The sequence below is a fragment of the Triturus cristatus genome, chromosome 11, assembly GCF_964204655.1.
Source record: "Triturus cristatus chromosome 11, aTriCri1.1, whole genome shotgun sequence".
Lineage (NCBI taxonomy): Eukaryota > Metazoa > Chordata > Amphibia > Caudata > Salamandridae > Triturus > Triturus cristatus.
The window spans coordinates 694,477,086-694,499,285 of record NC_140594.1 but is presented as its reverse complement, the minus strand read 5'-3'; positions in this window follow the sequence as shown (position 1 = coordinate 694,499,285).

Here is a 22,200-nt window from a genome sequence, read left to right as displayed (position 1 = left end):
TTGAAATCCAGATTAGCTAAAGTGTGTGATTCAAAATCTCTGAAGTGACCTAATGCTTTGCCTCTTGTGTTGATGAGTCTACTCCGAATTGGAGGACAGGACTGTTGTCCCATGAAATGATCATGGGGAGGGCCATGAGACTGCCAGCTGTGCCTATGATTGCACTTGTGAACATTACAGATGACATGATTCTTGATTACTGCAAAGGACTAGCTAATGTGATGCATTCTGTGTCTCAACAGGTTGGAGAGGCTACAGCCCTGCCTTAACAGGAGCAGTGCCATAACCTCAGTCCTGGCGACTGGATTATGGTAAAGAAGCATGTGTGCAAGTCATCAATGGAGCCTAGGTAGTGTTTCACCTACCAGGTGATTCTGGTCACCCGGACAGCTGTGAAGTGCAGAGGTCTTCCTATCTGGGTGCATGCTGCCCATACTCACAGAGTCCAGTTTCCCCTTAATAATTTAACAGCATCTGTTACTGATGTTATGGTGGTTACAGTGAGACAGAGGGAGTAGGTTAGTCAAGCAGTTGGGGATCAGCAAGCTGCAGGGACAGCACTTGTTCAGCCTGAGGAGGGTCTGAGAGAGTCAACATTTGAAGTCGGTACAAGAGGGTCTCATCCACTAGTCTTGACTGCATCACATACAGACCTTGGCAAAGGGCTTGGTGCAGTAGTACTGCGAGTTGTACCTGGAGACAGGTGACCAAGAAGACAGGAGATAGTGAGATGATTTATGCCTGAGGTACATGGCCCACACACTATCCCAGAAGATACTGAAGGATGTGGCCTGAATGATAGTGATGAAGATGGGCCAACTGTAAGGAATTCCAAGAGGGCTAGAATACACTGTCGGAGGAACTCTTCACCTGAATCAACTTACATGGCTGTCAATAACTGAGAGAGAGTATTTTTCACCTTTTGCTACTAAAATTTGCATCCACTTGAGCCTCCTTGAACTGAACTTTGCGTCTAAATGTAGTTTTGAAATTACATTGCCACTAAACAGACAAAGTCAACTAGTGAATTTGAACTGTGCATTTATTACAGACAGAACTCTATAGCTTTGCCCAAACTACAAAGAAAAGTATTGTATCAAGGCCCAAGTTGGTGAAGGAGCATTATGTTGTCCCTTGGAAGAACAAAAGGGCTAAGGAAATCTCATAAAGATCATTGTACATATTTACTGGAAAAGACATTTGAAATTTGTTGTTTCCACAAGTGGAAGCTAACTTCGAGGACTGTGCTGCAATCTCCTAGTTAAATGGTTTGTCATTAAATAACTCATGGTGCCTAACGCAAATAATATTAGACACAAACATGCAGGAGTATTTGCTGTTGCGACAATAATGTTAGTTGCTTTACATATAATTCTGAATTTACCCCATCGTGTACACATAGAAGAGCTTAAGTCTACATGTGCCCCTCAAACACCATGTCCTACTTACAATAGTTTATCTGCAATAGATGAGAAAGAATTACCTGTAGGTGTTTCTAGAGGAGATTTCTCATTGAATGTTTATTCAAAGCTCCTTTATGAATATGTTGATACTATGGATGCTAGGTATTGTTACGTGTGCATGCAATTGCCTTCGTCAGTTGCTGAGGGGCTAACGTACCATCATCTCCTCTTAACATATGGAGTTACTTTTAGCTTGCTGCTGATCTTATTTTATGGGAAAGGTGATTTTCAATATTATTACTTGAATCTTGACATGGTCTTTTCAGAAGTTCCTGTGCTGAAGCACTTGAATAGACAACCTGATGCGCAAAACTGAGATAGTAGGACATTTCTTTAAACACACCTTGACACTGGACACTGCTTATGCACACAGAAATAATCTGATTTGTATCTTAACAGATGTAGAAAAGTAATTCATAGATTCAGTAGAGGACAGAAGGAGAGACATTTTAGCCAAATCAACAAATCATTAGAAAGTACCACAGTGGGTAAAGATGATAGTGAACACACATCAGTGGGAAATATGGCAGCATTAGGTGTAGATGTGCAACATAAAGGGAAATTATGCATATTTATTAGGAAATTCATAATTGATAGCATTTTTTAGAGACTAGTGAACGTGACAATACATTCGAAGTTAGAGGAAATTGGTGTTTTTATTTAGATTGAGCAGATCCTGTTTTTCCTGGAGTTTACTATATTTGTGGGAAACATGCATTTTTATAGGTTACTCAAGAGCTGGTATGGAACATGTGACATGGGAGTAGTTTTTCCAAAGATTTATCATGTGGGACAATTTGGTGATTAGAAAAGGGAATAACACTGGGGAACCAAAAGAGGTGCTAGTGAAATTGCAGGAGATATTTTAGGATTTTTAATACCATCTGTAGGAGTGATACTCAACTCACACAAGATTAGAAAGCTTTCTATGGTAGTTGACAAGCTGTCTACCAGTACTGCTGGAGGATTCCTATTTATAGATACCAAAATGTATGACATTAGATCTATGGTTTTGCAGAATCGACTTGCTTTAGAAGTCCTCCTAGCAAAAGAGGGCGTAGACTGCTGGATGTTAAAAGTTCAACAATGTTGTACTCACATTCCAGATGAGAGTAAAGACCGGAAGAAATACATGTGCAACATTACTGACCTGAAGATATATTTGAGAGGGTTAACAGCAGCGTGTGCTGGGCAAGCAATAGGGAATGGATTTTCTGCTATAGACATATGGTTTGAAACCTAGGTAGTGGACTTGTTGGAAGCATTCTAAAACCCTTAGTGATAATTTATTTTTGTGGATTATTCTTGTTTTTAATCTTTAAGGTATACAAACGTGCACAAGCAAAAAAGAGAGCAGATATGGAACTGAAGGATAGGCAGGGTTAATACTAAGATTACATGAAATTTCAGGACCATTCCAGGATAATGATGATGAAAACAACCAGATTGTAATCTGCCCATCTGAAATGACATTGATGTGATGGTTTGATTCGCCTTCAGGGGGAGTATTGGAGCAGCGCAAAGTTGCCCACTCTTTACACATCGCAGAATTTGACAGAAAATGTTAACAGACACATGACAAGAATGTGCACCTAGCAGATGCTTCTTACTTGATTACATGATTTATGAAAATACGTCACTCAACATTACTATTAAAGATTGCATTTATAGTAGAATTAGAGAATCTACTCACATGAGTGTGTTTGTAACCATGCTCATCAAGGTGTTTCAATGAAGGTTCAATGAACATAAACAAGCATTCCGAACATCAATTGTTTCTTTTGCATATATAGTTCAAAGACTATCATGCCATCTTCCTTTAATAGATGATGTATTTACCTTGAAGAAGAAATCTGACTTTCCTAAACATGTGTTATAGCATATTAACAACATTTAGTACCTTGAAACTGTGATTAAAACCATCTTCATATGAGTAGAATGTGATCTTACCCGAACACACGTTTCATGTAATGTGTGGATTAATGCCACACAAATATGCATTTAAATGTTGTTCCTAGTCATAGTTACACTTGATTTATTTTGAAATTTTATTGCATGCCACACATAGTATGAATTCAATAAAATGTATCAGAACTTAGAATTTGTGTTTAAATGTGAACACACATAATAAATGTGCACCACTGAATTGATATTTACCTTGTTCTAACAGTTTACTCCTGTATTTTACCATGCTGCATTTCATAAAATACTGTGTTCCATTTTCTTCTAACATGACATTTCTTGCAGGTATTCATATGCATTGATAGTTTAGAATAGAGGCATTACTGACCTAGAGAGAAGGGAGGAAAAGCCTGAGAAGAATACCTTGATGAAGGTACATAGAGAAGCTGAACGCTAACTGAATAGACTATTTAACAAATCTTTCAGTCTACGCGTGTCTTAGCAATAGATGTTGTTCCCATGCCCAGTGTAGGATATTCAGTAATGTTGCAGTCTGCAAGTTGGGAACTTGATGAGTACAATGGACCCCTGATGGTGTGGTGAAAGGGGGTGTTGCCTATGGACCTTGAGCATTATAATACACTGTTAATCCTGCACTAACATTCAATTGCTTCCTGACTCCCTTCCTGACTTCTGTGCCCTTCATAACTTTTGCAGATTCCTAACAGACACCATCCCTGATTCCATACTACCTGAATGGACTCTGAGGGTTAGACCTGAATGCTGTGGCTTAGGTTGAAACTTACTCCTGACCCATACAAGACTCTTGACCGAGCTTCTGAGATGCTAACACTTCCCTGCTTGATATCTTTTTATCTTGTTGCAGGGATTCTGTTTGGACCTGGATCCATGTTATTAGAGCCAGAGTATAGTAATCCTGGTGCTGAGGCATCCGTCTCGCCTATATAGAGTGGCTCACATCTTGGATTCTGAAACAGCCATAAGCCCATCAGACTACTCAAAAATTTGGTCATTATAGAACTCATCATCAGGTTCATATCTACTGGAACTGGTCTACACAGAGCCCATTTAAAGGGGCACCATAGGCAATGGAACACAGGTTGCTCGCACGTAAACCAGGCGAGTCAGAATGAGAATGACCAGTCAGTGTCCAGTTCCTGGAACAAAAAGATTTAGAAGAATCATATCATGTGCTCACAGCACAGCTGAACTGGTTCTAGTTCCAGTGGGCTTTGAGACGGAACATCCATTGTGAAGAAGCACAAATACTATCAAAATGCAAATGAGGAATAACACCAAGGGTATGCCCCCGAACACGCTGGAAAAAAGGAAATAAATAAAAGCTGGTAATACTCCAAATATTTTCCAAAAGAAACTGACCAAGCCAGTTCCCACAACTTTACGAAAGTGAGCAATGCTGACAGTATTAGATGCATTAAAAATGCGTGGACTAATTTGCTGAATGTAAAATTGCAATCATTCCTATTTTATGGGCTCCAGCCTCCTGCAGCTTGGAACACATGCTGGCTGCGCCCGGGCAACACTTGGGCCAAGATTGGCCCATTGGAGTCCGATTATGCGGGCTACGCCACCCATCTAACATCTTTAAACATCACCACTGAAGTTGAGGTACTGTTGTTTACTGGTTCCTGTTTTGCAATTTGTATGCCCTATCCATCTGTCTATTTAGCTCCCAAATGGCCTGGATGACCCTACTTGTTATTCTAATTTTCCTTCAACATTATACTATCAGCACCTGCTTTATTATCCTGGCTACTCTTAACAGTGCAGGCCTGTTTGCTATTCTTGAGCCGGGGCTAGTGCACCACACGTAAATATATCAAACAAAATTCAGCAACCAGCCAGGGGCAATTGTGTTATAGATAGGATAGAAAACCTAGTGACTGAATGTGAACACATTCTAGCTCCCTCTCCGTCAGACACCCAGCCTGATCCTAGCCTTCATACTAGTGGCTATAACCCTACTCCTAAAACTGCTTTGAGTGAAGTTAGTAAAATCCAGGTATGTTCACCAGAGCTACCAAACAGTGTTGGGAATTTATTGGTATCCCCTAAATAGCTTCACCTGTATTATGTCCTCCTGTTTCCCCAACTTCAGCTCCAACTGATGATACTTTTCCATGCAGCAATCGTTTTGTTAAGTTAAGTGAGCCATTCGGGCTGGAGATCATTGTTAATACCGCTCAATCCCAAATTGAATGTCTAATAAAGCAATCTTCTCAGCCCAGTGACTACATACTCCCCATCCCTACATGTGTGACCAGTGCAAGCTTCTGAGTTATCTTCTCAAGAGCTCCTCAACAAGCTCCCGTAGCTTGCACTGGAAAAGTTTAGTGCTACGTTAAAAGTGGAGATTGCACCTTTGTTGGCCCGCCTTGACCTGTTGGAAGGGAAACTAGAGGCCTTAAAGGTTTCCATTGTCTCCACTGAGAGGAGAAATCTCCCAATCATCCCAGGGCCCCATCATCAACAGACAACAGACAAGCCGTCCGCCAGTCAGGGGAGGTTCCAATTTATATGTCCAAACCAAACTACCCATTACATTGGAGATCACTGTTGGTCATAATGGTAAAGGGAACCCAGGGAGTCTTGCTGGAGTTAACAACATGGCCCAACATCTTGGCAAAAGGGACAGTCCGAAGTCAAATACCCAACTTTGTACTCCCTGCATTAGGTATCCACAACTCCCCATGAGTGTACTACTTATACGATCATTCTCTGTGTTGTCATTGAGCTGCCTCCTAATTCAATCAAAAGCTTTAAGACGTTACAAACAAATGCGAGGTGGCCCTGCAATCTGACTCAAGTGATCCTTTTTGTTAGACGAACATCATGGCTGAGTATCCATCCCAAAGGTTGCAGGTAGGACAATGTCTTAGTGAACTTCAACTCCCATATAATTGGGGATCTTCTCCTCAGTCGGTTAGAACAGATGACACACTCAGCAAGCTGTCTGAAAGCCCTTCCATTGGGGTATTTTTATATGCCCCCTTCTCTTCCTCATTCTGTTAAGGATGTGTTTAATCGTGACCCCAAGCACGGCCACTGGAATATTACATCTGTGAGTTTCACTGGAAAAAAATCTTTCTGGAACCTCCTCATCTTTGGATTCCAAAGACTGATGGTTGCCAAACCAAACATGTGGTGCTCTCATCTCTGCTGTGACTACCCGGGACTCCTCCGAAATTGCCCCATCAATTGTGGCTAACCTAGTCTGCCCTTAGGTCATTGTTTGCCTTTGTCCAGTTCTCTCTAACTATAATTGTCAGATGCCAGGGTTGCATGATACTCCTCGTAATGTGGGCATCCTCCAGGACAGCAAACCTATAGTGGCAGCTTTTTCAACATCTCAACGTTCTTTGAAGGGGCCTGCCATAGCCGGCACAGCCTCGCCCTCTAGGCCAAAGTTGCAGCAAAGAACCTGGAGCATACGCTCCTGCAATGCTGCAGGTCTTATTTATAAGCTTGAAGACCCAGACCGGGAAACTTTTATTGATCTGTATGGCATTTGTATGTTCCAGGAAACATGATGTGTGGAGCCAGCATATAGGTCAGGGTTTTCCACCTGTTTTTGTCCAGCATCTCAAAGTGACATGGGCCAGCCTGCTGGAGGCTTAATTATGTGGATTAAAAACTCATGCCTTTTGAATTACAAACCTTGCTATCAATTCCCAAGATGTTCTGGGACTGTCCTTTGTTGGGGATGTGTTTTCTTGCTTTGTTTTTAATGTTTATAATTGGTGCATGGGGGCAGTAAGATCATCACATTTGTTGCATGTTTTAGAGAATGTTCTAGACACCTTCCCATGTACTGATAAGGTAATTGTTGCCGGTGATTTTAATGTTACTTTCGAACCCTATCGCCCCAGGTCCCTGAAACTCACCAAAGAAGAAGATTTAGTTTTGGGCACTCTCCAACTAGATCTGGTCCCTGCTGTGAGCTGTTCTTCCACTGCCGATCAATTGATATGTTTATGTGTTCTTTTTGGCCTAAGGGCTTGCAATGGCAGGTCCATTTCGGATCACTGTGATGCCCACACATTTAGGCACGCATTTCAGAAGATTCTAATTGGCTATATATTTCTGTAGTTACCACTCTGACCATGTCTCATAGACACGGTGGTTGTCTAGCAATTTGACAGTGATCTTAATGCTCTCCATCTGTCTCTTAGAGAGTTGGGGCACATTGTCTACCAGAGGGGTATTTTGAATAATGGGTCTTCTCTGCCATTATGGAACAATAAATGGGCGCTAAAATGGGCAGTTTAAGAAGGTACCAAGAATTGCTGGCCCATGTCTATGCCCAGGTGGCTGACACACTAGATGTATTAGCCACTGAGGAGCCCCAGACTTCAGACCATAATTTTACTTTTACCTTCTATGAAAATCTTTTTTGATCTCTTAAAACCTTAATTAGCAAAGGTGTCAGCAAGATATCTAGAGGGGAGCCCCGTTGTGCATGGTTGAACTCTAGCTGTAGGAAATCAAGGGGTGCTCTTAGAAAGAGTTTAAAAGCTGGAGTTAGGCATGATATTCTCAGTGCAAAGAAGGGGTACAAAGTGGCGCTCCACCAGGTTGAAATTAAATGGGAGCGCAATATGTGGGGAGACTTGGCATCAGCTGCCAATTCAGGGGATCGCAAGTCGTTTTGGGAGATGGTTGTCCATGGTAAGTGAAGGGCCACTAGTGTTGACTATCCTCTTCAAACTTAGACCTGGATGGATCATTAAACAAAAATCTATGCATATAAGCCTTATTTTGAGAATACCTAGGTGGGTAAAGATTTATGTCCCCCCTATGCTGTAGGAACCCCTTATCATTTCAGTACAAAGATATGCTGGCAGCCCTTATGGCACTTCGTACGCAAAGCACCTGGTCCTGATTACTTCCGTGGGGATCTCTTTAGTTCTGAGCCTTTGATCTGGGCCACATACTTCCAGTTCCTATTTCAATCTATTTTAGTGGGTGGTACGATCCCTGCCTCGTGACAGACCGCAGAGATCTTCACAATTTATAAAAAAGGTTTAAACAGAAACAGGGGAACTACCGTCCCATCAATCTCATAGATACGTCCCAGAAATTTTTCTGTGGCATTTGCTTGATTGGGACAAGGATAACTCAGTCTTCTCAGAGCTGCAGGCGGGGATCAGGAAATGGTGTCAGCACGGTGGATCAAATCCTCAGTTTCTGTGCTCTATACTCGAAAACGGTTGCAATTGAGAAGGGCCACTTGTACGTGGGCCTTGTTAATTTAAAGACCGCCTTTGATTTTATCCCTAGGGTAAAGTTGTGGAAAGTTCTGGAAAAGATAGGTGTCCACATTAATATCTTGTCTGTCCTCATTACATTGTATGCCCACAACAATGCTAGAATTAGGTATGGTAACAATGGCGAGCGCACTGATCCCTTTAACATCAAAACTGGTGGACGGCAGGGCTGTGTGCTGACTTAGTTTACCTCTGTATTAATGATTTAGTTCATGCACTTGATTTTCCTGGTAATGATGCACCTACATTTGGTTCTGACAAAATTATGATACTTCTTTTTGCAGATGATACATTTGTAATCTCTAAAACCCTGTATGGCCTACAAGCTCTCCTTGATTGTTTTTTAATTTTCTGTATTGAGCATGGCCTGGAACTCATTGTTAACAAAACCATATACATGCCTTTTAATCCCATTAAACCAGTTACAGCAAGTATTATAGCCCAAGGTTTTGCTTAGAAAAAGTGAAACCAGATTGTGTATTTGACAGTTTGCTTATATCATAAAATGACCTGGTCCATGCAAATCAGGAGATGATCGTTAAAACTCCAACAAGAAGATGGTGCTATAGCTGAAATGCGTAAGCAAGCTCTTGCATGCTCCTTGGAACGTGTGCGAAGATATACAATGTTAAAACTAAGAGCACTGCCATGAATGGTGTAGAATTGTGGGGTCATGCTAAGAAAGTCGATCTTAGCAAAACTGAGAACAGGTTTGTGAAAAGCATTTTGGATTTGAGGATAGTCCACATAAACCATTTCATTATATCCCTCTTTGTAAGATACTGGCATAGGCTATGATCTACTGATGAATTAGAGTCCTATAGATCTGCAGTTATGGTTCTTTTAAAAACTCCAGACTGTGAGTGAGAAGAATCCCTGGTTCGCCTATATTTTTAGGCAATGTTGTATGATATAGGCATCCCCTCACTGCCATAACTCCACAAAGTCCCCTGTTCTCTTGTTAAAGCGCGAGTAAAAGAGCATCTGTGGGTGAAGGAAATAAAATATGTTAAAGCAGATAGTTTGATCGATTATTTTTTAGATGTCAAGCTTATCCCTGTTTACTAAGTATTTTTTAATTCTCCCAGGCCCCATCCCTTTGCAACCTTTTTTTAAAATGGAAGTATGGTGTTGCAGTTAAGCAAAGATAGCTTTTGTATAGAATGGGGCTTTCAGCACTGAAGCTCCAACAAGTGTCCCTCATGTAATTTGGTGGTGGAAAACACTACATCACTTTTCTTTTCTCTGCCCCGCCTTGAGAGACCGTGCAAATCATGGATTAGACCAGTTTGTAAACTTCTGGGGTATCGTCATTCTGAACATGCACACGCACTTTACGTTCAGATACCAGAGAAGTAGTTGCCATTGCATTGACGAAATATCTTCATGCTGCCTGGATTATCCACATGCGCCTTGCCCAAGTGCACAAGGATTAATCTTTAATTAGTGTATTTTTCTTTGCGGCCTATTTTCTTGCTAGGGTTTTGTTCCCCGCATATTCTATCATGCATTGTTACTGATAATTTTATTGCTGTATGTAGGTATTTGCTGCATGTATTGTTTTTAATCCAAATGTTTTACTTACTTTTATTTGATTGGTTGTATTTGTGTTTTATGGATCGATGTATCTGAAATAAACATTGTCTGACAATGGACCCCTGACGGTGTGATCAAGGGGGTGTTATCGATGAAGTTTGGGCATTATAATATACTGTTCACCCTGGACTAACTTCAGATTGCTTCCTGACTTCTGTCCCCTTCAGAACGTTTGCAAATGAAACAATTGATTGACGGAATATTGGACAATGCAAAGATTCACCCCCAGTCAAAAGGATCTGGGTTTAATCCATCATTGTTTTGCTCACCACCCCACCCTAGTTTGGACCCAGCCATATGCAAATCAGTCTTGTGTTCCTTGTGGGAACAGTCCAGCCCGAACTGCAGAGTCATATCCTCTCTGGATCGTTAACAAGCATCCTGGGAACAGTTTCAGGGCATCCACCTTCATCAGCCAGGCTAGTTTGAATCCAGTGGTGTTGTGAGCACGGGACCCACATCCGGGCATACCCTTCCCACTTAGGGTGACATATGAGAATGAAACCGGTCCCAGGATGCTTGTTTCTAGTCCAGGGAGGACCTGGCTTGGTAGTTCGGGCTAAACTGTTCCCACAAGGAACAGGGTCAAGACTGATTTGCATATGGCTGGGTCCAAACTGGGGTGGTGTTGTGAGCAACAGAGTGATGGATTTAACCCAGATCCTTGAGACTGGGGGTGAATGCTTCCATTGTCCAGCATTCTGTCCATGAATTGTTTCTATTGCATATGTTGCCCTAAGTGTGAAGGGTATGTCCAGACTTGGGTCCCATGCTCAGTACACCACTGGATTCAAGATAGCCTGGCTGATGATGGGTGATGCCCTGAAACTGGTCCCAGGATGCTTGTTTCCGGTCCAGGGAGGACCTGGCTTGGAAGTTTGGGCCGGACTGTTCCCACAAGGAACAGGGTCAATACTGATTTGCATATGGCTGGGTCCAAACTGGGGTGGTGTGGTGAGCAACAGAGTGATTGATTTAACCCAGATGCTTGAGACTGAGGGTGACTGCTTGCATTGTCCAGCATTTCGTCCATGAATTGTTTCTATTGCATATGTTGCCCTAAGTGTGAAGGGTATGTCCAGACTTGGGTCCCGTGCTCAGTACACCACTGGATTCAAGCTAGCCTGGCTGATGAAGGGTGATGCCCTGAAACCGGTCCCAGGATGCTTGTTTCCGGTCCAGGGAGGACCTGGCTCAGCAGTTCGGGCCGGACTGTTCGCACAAGGAACAGGGTCAATACTGATTTGCATATGGCAGGGGCCAAACTGGGGTGGTATGGTGAGCAAAAGAATGATGGATTTAACCCAGATCCTTGTGACTGGGGGTGAATGCTTGCATTGTCCAGAATTCCGTCCATCAATTGTCTCTTTTGCGTATGTTGCCCTAAGTGGGAAGGGTGTGCCCAGTCGTGGGTCCCATGCTCACTACACCACTGGATTCAAGCTAGCACGGCTGATGAAGGGTGATGCCCTGAAACCGATCCCAGGATGCTTGCTTCCGGTCCAGGGAGAACCAAGCTTGGCAGTTCGGGCTGGACTGTTCCCACAAGGAACAGAGTCAAGACTGATTTGCACTTGACTGGGTCCAAACTAGGGTTGTGTGGTGAGCAAAAGAATGATGGATTTAACCCACATCCTTTTGACTGGGGGTGAATGTTTGCATTGTCCAGCATTCCATCGATCAATTATTTCTTTTGCATATGTTGCCCTAAGTGGGAAGGGTGTGCCCAGACGTGGGTCCCGTGCTCACTAAACCACTGGATTCAAGCTAGCCTGGCTGATGAAGGGTGATGCCCTGAAACCGGTCCCAGTATGCTTGTTTCCGGTCCAGGGAGGACCTGGCTTGGCAGTTTGGGCTGAACTGATTTGCAGGTGGCTGGGTCCAAACTGGGGTGGGATGTTGAGCAAATGAATTATGGATTTAACCCAGATCATTGTCACTGGGGGTGAATGCTTGCATTGTCCAGCATTCCGTCCATTAATTGTTTCTTTTGCATATGTTGCCCTAAGAGGGAAGGGTATGCCCAGACTTGGGTTCAGTGCTCACTACACCACTGGATTCAAGCTTGCATGGATGATGAAGGGTGATGCCCTGAAACCGGTCCTGTGATGCTTGTTTCCTGTCCAGGAAGGACCTGGCTTGGCAGTTAGGGCTGGACGGTTCCCACAAGGAACTGCCAGGATCTCATACAATGTGAGATGTTAACTCCTCAGGATCCAGGTGGTGTACTAAGGGGTCCACCCCTTGACATCCCCAACTCCGACATAACGTTAAACAGTGTTAGAGCGATCAAGTGAGGGAAGAGTAAGATAGGAACAGCAGGGAAAAAAACCTATCAAACAAAGAACAGCAACATGAATGCATGTACAAACAATATCTACACTCATATAGTCTCACTAGATTTGCTCTCTCTACCTTTGATATTTGAGGACAAACTCAATCAGTCATCATGCAACAAGAGGTAATCCTTCTGTCATGTGAGTAATTCTATAAGGCACAAAAAACATCAGATTAAACCAGATTCTAATAGCAATACATCACAAACATCACCCACACATGCAAACCCAAATACATTTCGGTTCTTTTGAAAGTATAGCTAGGAATAAGAGACTTCCGAAAAATTCAAAAATGAGAAATGCAAAAGGTAACCAGAGTCGTAATCCAAGGGTGCCTTACAGTCTTGAAGCAATTTTTCCATGAAATGATACACGAACAAACAAATTGGTTCTTCAATCTCTTAAGCCCAAGAAATGCAAAATTAAAGATTTCCGCAAGAGTTAATATCACAGCGCATGTACGATGTTGATCTCAATGTAGTCAGTGTCTTGTGACTGCCTTCAACATCAGTACACTTCCAGCCTTGAAGCGGTAGCAATGTTAAATAAAACAGGATAGAAAACAAACGAAAGAAAAATTAACAGAGGCACAATTATTCCTACCTGGGAATGGCCAAAAAGAAAGAGAGCGTAGTTAACGTCACCGCAGCCCCGATACTGTCCATGGGCACGCTCCATTCACCACAGATTGTTAAGGCCAGCACACCATTACCGAAACACAGCGTCTCCGCAGCAATCAACGCTCCGCCACGGAACACCCAAGGAATACAGCAAACGGTGGTGGTCTGTTGGAAAACAGGCAACGCTTCATGCCTAGCTGAGCACGGCAATGCAGTAACGTGACTGTGATCTAACAAAAGTTGGGGCAACACCTCTGGGTCCAGGACATGGAGCAACGCACAAGGCTCCCTCCTCAAAAGGACTCTCTAAGCCAAGAGACAAACTCCAGAAAAAAGAATTACGCATGCTAGCAAGTGCGCGTCATTCCAACATTTAGACGCTGGCTCCCCCTCCACCATAGCTTCCGGGGAAATGTAGTTTTCTCTGATCCAAATCTAGGAAGGCGCTTATCCAACCCGATTCCTGACAACAACAGGGTCAAGACTGATTTGCATATGGCTGAGTCCAAACTGGGGTGGTGTGGTGAGCAAAAGAATGATGGATTTAACCCAGATCCTTGTGACTGGGGGTGAATGCTTCCATTGTCCAGCATTCCGTCCATTAATTGTTTCTTTTGCTTATGTTGCCCGAAGTGGGAAGGGTATGCCCAGACGTCTGTCCCATTCTCACTACACCACTGGATTCAAGATAGACTGGCTGATGAAGGGTGATGCCCTCAAACCGGTCCCAGGATGCTTGTTTCCAGTCCAGGGAGGACCTGGCTTGGCAGTTCGGGTTGGACTGTTCCCACAAGGTACAGCGTCAAGACTGATTTGCATATGGCTGGGTCCAAACTAGGGTATTGTGGTGAGCAAAAGAATGATGGATTTAAACCAGATCCTTGTGACTGGAGGTGAATGCTTGCATTGTCCAGCATTCCATCCGTCAATTGTTTATTTTGCATATGCTGCCCTAAGTGGGAAGGGTATGCCCAGATGTGGGTCCTGTGCTCATTACACCAATGGATTCAAGCTAGCCTGGCTGATGAAGGGTGATGCCCTGAAACCGGTCCCAGGATGCTTGTTTCCCATCCAGGGAGGACCTGGCTTGGCAGTTCGGTCTGGACTGTTTCCATAAGGAACAGGGTCAAGACTGATTTGCATATGGCTGGTTCCAAACTGGGGTGGTGAGCAAAAGAATTATGGATTTAACCTAGATCCTTGTGACTCGGGTGAATGCTTGCATTGTCCAGCATTCTGTCTATCAATTGTTTCTTTTGCTTATGTTACCCTAAGTGGGAAGGGTATGACCAGATGTGCGTCCTGTGCTCACTACACCACTGGATTCAAGCTAGCCTGGCTGATGAAGGGTGCTGCCTTGAAACCGGTCCCAGGGTGCTTGTTTTGGGTCTAGGGAGGAACTGGCTTGGCAGTTCAGGTTGGGCTGTACCCACAAGGAACAGGGTCAAGACTGATTTGCAGATGTATGGGTCCAAACTGGGGTAGTGTGGTGAGAAAAAGAATGATGGATTTAACTCAGATCCTTGTGACTGGGGGTGAATGCTAGCATTGTCCAGCATTCCGTCCATCAATTGTTTCTTTTGCATATGTTGCCCTAAGTGGGAAGGGCATGCCCAGACGTGGGCCCCGTGCTCACTACACCACTGGATTCAAGCTTGAATGCCGATGAAGGGCGATGCCCCGAAACCGGTCCAAGGATGCTTGTTTCCAGTCCAGGGAGGACTTTTCTTTTGATTCCTTTCTAAATGTGGCTTAGGTTAACACTCATTCCTGACCCATAAAAGACTCTTGATCGAGCTTCTATGATACTAACGCTTTCTTACTTGATGTCTATTTATGCTGCCCTGACCTTTTTCAAGGAAATGTTCTGATTTTTGAGTCCCTTGTTCCCTTACAGTCCTCTGGAGTTTAAAATTCTAGATTACTAATGTATAGCAGAGAGAATCTTAGATTATTTTCTGAGCACCAGATTTTGATGCAATTATTCTGTATCGCAGTCACCGAATTGCTTTGTTTGGTAAATACTACTTCGCCTCAATTTCTGTCTGGGATTTCCAGTTGTTATTCTGTATCTTTCCAGCCTGGTATTATGAGTAGTGTTTTTGAAATTGATTAATAATTTGTAATAAACCATTCTGAGCTTGGCTACCTATTCCAGGTCCTCATTGTGTCACCAAATGGGTTGCACTGTTAACTGAAATTTGATTGAATACAAAGACTAACTCCCATATCCTCTCAGTCAGGTGTAAAAGGTCCATCGGAAAACGAATGGTAAGCAAGTGAGCCCAAAAAACGCTATATCAGTCTTTAACCAGAAAGATTACACACACACTGTAAATATACAAGAGCAATGCTTTTTTATAACAGATTTTTTAAAACATGATCCATGTGTTATATTTAAGCTATCATTATCCAACATGGAAATGAACGTACTCTTTTGCAGGGCTAGAAAATATGATGTTTAATGTCACTTTACTCCAATAGTGCACCCAAAGTGGTTATATTTAGACATTACATCAAAAGTACCAAGCACTGACAAAGCCAATAGGTCTGGTGTTGACCGTCAGCATTTTTGATTTGTCGATGATTGTTTTGTTTTTCCATGGTTCTGCAAAACTATGAGGGTTTATTTACAATCCCATTATGCCTACCGATGCATCACTTTTTTTTGATGTACCAGCGGCACAGTGTGCATGCATGCCCATATTTACATGGCCATGTAAAGCTGCCCTGCATGGCTTTTCATAGCATTGTAAATATGGCCCCCTTTCACGCACTGCTCTCTGTGAAAGGGGCGTTCCATGGGTGTTACTGTGCTTGTTCCCACATAATATCCACGTAACATGATGTATTCCCCGATTAACAAGGTTTAATTAATCTGGGGATGCGTCAGATTCCTATGCCTCCCCAGTGGAGACGTAAGGGAGTGTCGGGCTACTCAACTCCGCAGGATCGGAACGATGCTCTTAAATGGTCCACCTCTTGATGGCTGCAAGTCTGAATGCTATTATAGCGCAGATCAGTGAAGCGATCAAGCAAGGGAAGGAAAGGGAGGGGATAGCAGGAAAGGAGACCTGAAATGACACGGAACAAGAGATTAAGCAATTAACTTCCACGGAATAACCGGATTCCCCAGTATATCAATAGACGGATGCATATAGAATATCTACCTGTAAAGAAAAAAAGTAACTGGTCTGTCTCATCTACCGGAATCAACTCGTACCTTCCAGGACCAGAAGGCCTGAATGCATATGACTCACGTGAAATCATGCTACAATTGAATGCACTAAAGAAAAGAAGATATTCAACTGTTAGGCATAAAGCGGGTTTGTACCTCTTTATTAGTAAAGTGCCTGCGTATATCTCACTGAACTTGTAGGTGAATATCACAACATACCCATGTTTCCCATTGGGCTTTGCTTCACAGAGGATGTAAGAGACTGAACCTGGCTCTACCACAATCCCCTGTTAGTAAAACAAACAATACAGCACAAAAGTTAGCGAGACCCAATACCATGAGTTGGCATAAGATACTCAATTGTAAAACTCAGATGAAATCTCTCTGAGCAATTCTTTGTATCTTAAAGTAGTTCTGTATCACTGTATCACTTCACCCCGCCGGGTTACTTTTTGATACGGAAAAATGTAACAAACACCAGTTGGAATATGTATTCCTTGTCTATAGTCCAGTTCCCCTCCACATGAGTTAACGGAATACAGTAACTCTCCAACGTGAGGGGAAAATCTACACACTAGAATCACAAGCGCGCAGAGACACTTTTCACATATTTTCAGTGGACCTGGGGGGGACGTCACCACTCAGTCTGTTCACCCTGAGTCGGTACCCCTACCACTCGAAGAGACAACAGACGTGTGTCTCACCAATGAGGCTGTGTCCAGCAGAGTCAGGGCGCGCCTGCGCAGGCTGCGCAAACCAGGGCGCACAAGGCACAACCTACACGTTGCAGCTGCCCACTAAGTGATGGGCAGCTGGGAAAAGGAGCGTGGGCACCACTGTGCTCTTTGACACAAATATGCAGAACTCACGTGGAGCCTCTCCTGGGCTCTAACCACACAAAATGCCCCCTAGAGCCTTCGTGGCTCAAGAACAATGTGCCCCCAACGTTGGAGCGCCCAAGCGCTCGGAACCAACAATGCCTGGGATGGGAGCCTCGTGGGCTCTGGAACAAATGTGGGGGCAACGTTGGAGCGGCCCGCTGCCTTCCGGGGCCGCTCTTAACAGGAGGAAAATGCCCCCGCTCGCCAGAACGCACAGTGCGCTCTGAACATGCACACACTGCTCCGGTGCCTTGTTCAGGCACAACAGAAATGCCCCCGCAGTTAGAGTCCCCAGCACTCTCAAATACCCAATGCGGGACCTTCGTAAGGGAGAAGGGAAGCTCTCACTCACCGGCAGCACCCGTCGGCACTTCTCTCGCGGCGGGGCTGGGGGCAGTCACGGCGCTTCTTCTCGTCCTTCCCTCCTCTGGAAAGCGCGGGGTAGGCTCCCGTCCGCTTCCGACGACGACGCCCTCAGGTCAGCACGGCACAGTGAGGGGTGGGCTCCCGCCTGGGTCGGGGGATGCGGCACTCTTCTGGTTGCAGGAGCGTGGGGTAGGCTCCCGTCCGCTTCCTGGTTCCGGGGCGAGGCTTCCGTCCCGCGGCCCGCCCCCAGGGGATGCCTGACTTCCTGGATCCCCGGACCGGGCTGCAGCGGTGATTTTTCCGGCAATAAGAGGGGTGGGCTCCCTCGTAATAAGAAGCACAATATTCCGCGGGGTAGGCACCCGCCAACGGCACACTAATGCGGGGTGGGCTCCCGCTACAGAAATAATAAAATAAGCGGGGTAGGCACCCGCGAGGATCAGGCAAAGAGAAACGGCATAATAAGCGGGGTGGGCTCCCGCTCGATCTCGGCAAAACCGGGGGAATCCCTACGTCGGGGTTCCCCCCGTGAATTATCGTAGCGCTGCTGGGGCCACAAATAGAGCGCTCCTAGCGCTATAAGTAAAATAAACGCGCTTCCAGGCGCTTAGGGGAGAAAGAAAGTCCTGCAACAAAAGCCTTGGCAAAGTTTTAGGAAGGTACGCAGGGGGGGCAAGGCTGGGCCAGGGGCCAGCTCACTGGGCCCTCCAGACAGGAAGGCAGTCCTAAGTGGCGGTTCCTCCTGGCCTCCAGCAGCAGCAGCCTCCCTCAGATAGGATCCTGGAAGAGAACAACATGTAAGGGGACACAGCCCCTTCTTATACTGTAAATCCCTTTGTTCTTGTTTCAGGGTGAGGGGGAAAACCAGTCGCAGCTGGTTGGGGAGCACCCTTGATGTGCTCAGCCCCTCACTCTATTCACTGGCAGGGCTAGGGTCATCAGTCGCACCACAGGGGGCGGAGCCAGCATTGTGTGGGGAAAACCCAGCCCTATTCAGGACCCAGGTGTACTCCTCCCACCCATCTAGCTGCTGATCTCCCTATTCACCATAGCCCGTCACATGACCTCAGCCAGCCAATCGCCAGACAAGGCACACATTTCACACTGCACACAGAAGTGCCCACTTCTAGAAGTGGCACTTCCATACTAGGTACATGCACGCCGCACACATCATCGCGCAGTATTTCATCACACGAGTCCGCACATACCAGACTCGACCCTGCACACCCCACGCATCAGGAACTACCAGGGACACATACATTCCCCATGCATTCCTATGGGAGGGCAGGCCTATCTCACTACACGCACGTACTTTACAGCGGTAAAGTGCGCAAAAACCAAAAATCACTACCACCAGGTCACCAACAAAAGCAAAAAGTTTAGGGGTGAACCTGCCAGAAGGGCCAAGTCCAACAGTAACCTAATGCCTAAAATGTGAACGGTACTCACACAAAATGTGAAAGTTAATTAGGGAAAAATGTCATGGAAAATGAAAACAGCAAGAAAACCTCTAACATTGTTATGGGTTGCTTATCATCCGAACACCCTCCTGCTATTTCTATATACTATGGTAAAGCAATAAATACCATGCCTCTTTACAAGATTTAGAGATGGTTCACACAGAATACCTGTATCTTTATTATGGAATAGCAAGATGGCTTTTTCCTATCACAACCTATTCGAGTCTGGAACATAAATGGCAACCGTTTCACGGTCACTTCCTTCTGCTGTCACCTCTCTCTAAAGTTGATGCTGCAAGCCTGTGTGACCTCTGCCTCAATGGACCTTGCACGAAGTCCATCTCAAACCTATAGTACAATACCTTAGTACTTATAGGTTCTGATTACGCATCTTATGTTATATTTTGAAAACCATGATGGTGCTAGCAGACCTTCAGTCAGCAATAAGATAAAACAATCATGGCAGCAACACGTAAACTTGATTATCACATTGGTAAGATCTATTTAGAATGTATAAATAATTCTGGACAGCAGATGCATACATGCCGATGTTTCTAACATTTCTGTGCATGTTTAAAGCTTGGCACTTTCTATGGAAGATGTAGAAGAGTCTAAAAAAGGCAAGGAATGGAAAAAGTCTAAAAGGACAAAATGATGGAATTAGAAAAGTCTGAACCGGAACTGTCAGTGTTCACAACACTGAGGAGCTAGAAAATGTTTGTCACTTTTTCTGTACCGCACAATAAATTCCAATTTGTCTTTTGAATTATATTAATGAATGCATGTTTATTAGTACACCTGTTCTTAATGTGTTTGATTTTAAGATCAATATATAGGTTTCAAGTAACTTCTAAAACTCACTAAAAAACAGTTGAGTGCCATTATTGTTACAGAACATAACTACTACTGAAATTCGCCAGGTTATGGTTCTGTAAACTAACCATGACATTAGTCAGTTATGCACGCCACATGGCCTCACAAATTACATAACTCATTACAGGTTAAATGACATCATTGATTTTATCTATGATACTGTTAGTTTTGTTTTTTCTAATTATTTGAATGCCAAATCTAGATAGTTATATGTATAATGAGTAAAAGCCATTTTGTAAGTTGTTTTGGATATACTCTTTTTGTTACAGTATAGTTTAAGAGTAATTAACATATTCTTATTGGTTAAGTATCTTATTTTGGAACACAATTGTGGGTCTCTTCTGTAGGAGTTGTTTAATGTTTGTGTGTTGGGGTTATAGGTGTATGTTGCACTTTCTGTGAAAGGTTTACTGAGGTAGGAGTGTGGGCATTGAAATAGAATACATAACACTATATATGCGCTTTTGATATGTGTCAGTGGGTGTGTGGTAGTATGATACTAGTGAAATGTTTATATTCTATAGAAGCATTTCTAAATCATGGTGTGTGTTGTAGTTTATCTTTGTTTATAACAAATGTGAACTTTGTTTTGGTATTTGTTGTGATGGGGCATGTGTGCGCTAGTGAGATGGGTACCTGTGTATATTGCAGGGGGTTAATATGTATAGAAGTGTTATGTTTTTATAGTAGTTGAAACTATTGTTTTATGGTGTATTCAGAGGCAAAAGTACATGGATTAAAAGTTCTGTAATTAGTTTATTATTAGATATAACAGTAGTTTAGGTGATACACAGCATAATTACTTTGAAGTAGATTATGTATAGAGGTAAAATAAGTGGAGTGTTTGTACCATCAAATGATGTCAAAGTTGATATTTAACATGTCATGAGTGATGGAGTATGTGAGGTCATACGCAGTGGCTTATTCATGTTCAATTACTCTAAATCAATACCTAATAAAATGTGTGAGCCTTAGTATGCATGCAAAAGTGCACTGACACATTTTTCAAAAAACAAATATTGCTAAAACCAGGAAAAAAAGTACACAATCATCATTTCAGGATGCTTCAATGGGAGTTCATGCAATACTGCATAGCTGAGTGAGACAACGTTGTGTACACTGTGTGTTTTGCGTTTTATAACAATTTGTCTCTCCTTTAATGTCCTGTTTATGGAAAGTTCTAGTGCTTGACAATACAATTTGACAGATTTAAAATAATAAGTAATGAGTGCAAAGATAAAGTTAGAACGCCTAGACAGGCTGTCTGTATTTAAGATACATTTTCAAGCGGCCTGGAATAGGAAGTGCTCAAATTTGATGATCCGCCTGGAGAAGGTACCAAAATGAAAAGAAATTCATTAAAGAGACAACTTTACGAATTGGCTGATGCATTTGCTATTGGTGTGCAAAAAGTGCTTAACGAAGGCCAGGTGATTTCTTGTCCGTTGGAGCTTATCTCTGAGCGATTACGTGCTGAGCAAATGGCATCAGTGAATTTCCCAAACTTTGCTAGTGTTGCAGGGGCAGATTGAGAACAGCACATGTCTGTAGCCTCTTTGCAGGTGTGTATTCCATGAGCCAGTAGTAGAGTAGCTAACAGACATTGTCTAATTTAGGACATCAGCACAGTAGATGGAGCCAGGATTCGTTGCATGCCATGCATGATCTTCCTTGCCTTCCCTTGTTCAAGAGGGATTGGAATCCATAATGATGTAGTATGTAAGGCCATAAGCCATGCATGTTGGGGTGCAAGTAATAGTTAAGTTACCAACCCATTAACTGGTAGATTTCGGTGGTTTTAGGTTTTGTAAACAACGCTGCACTTTAACTCAAATTTCTTTCCAGTCAATGTAAGAGTTTTTTTTATTGAACATACTTTACAGTATTATAAGTATTTCTAACCATAGCTACACTCTAGGTTTTTCAATGAATTTCTCAGGTTTCAAATTTTTTTCTGCATGGAACATTTGAACCGCCAATGTTGTTTATACCTTGCTGAGCATATCTCTAGACAAGGGAAACAGGAGTTGGCTTCAGGACATGATCTCTGATGAGACATAGGCCCGAATCATTCGCGGATGGCCAAACCCTGCTGTGTATAGCATTCTGCTGTGCACTTTGGGGTTGGCTGCAAGGCCTGACCTCTAGGACCGTGCTGACCACCCTGCTGTGTAAAGCCTTCACCTGTGTATTTGCATGTCAAGGGGCCTGGCATA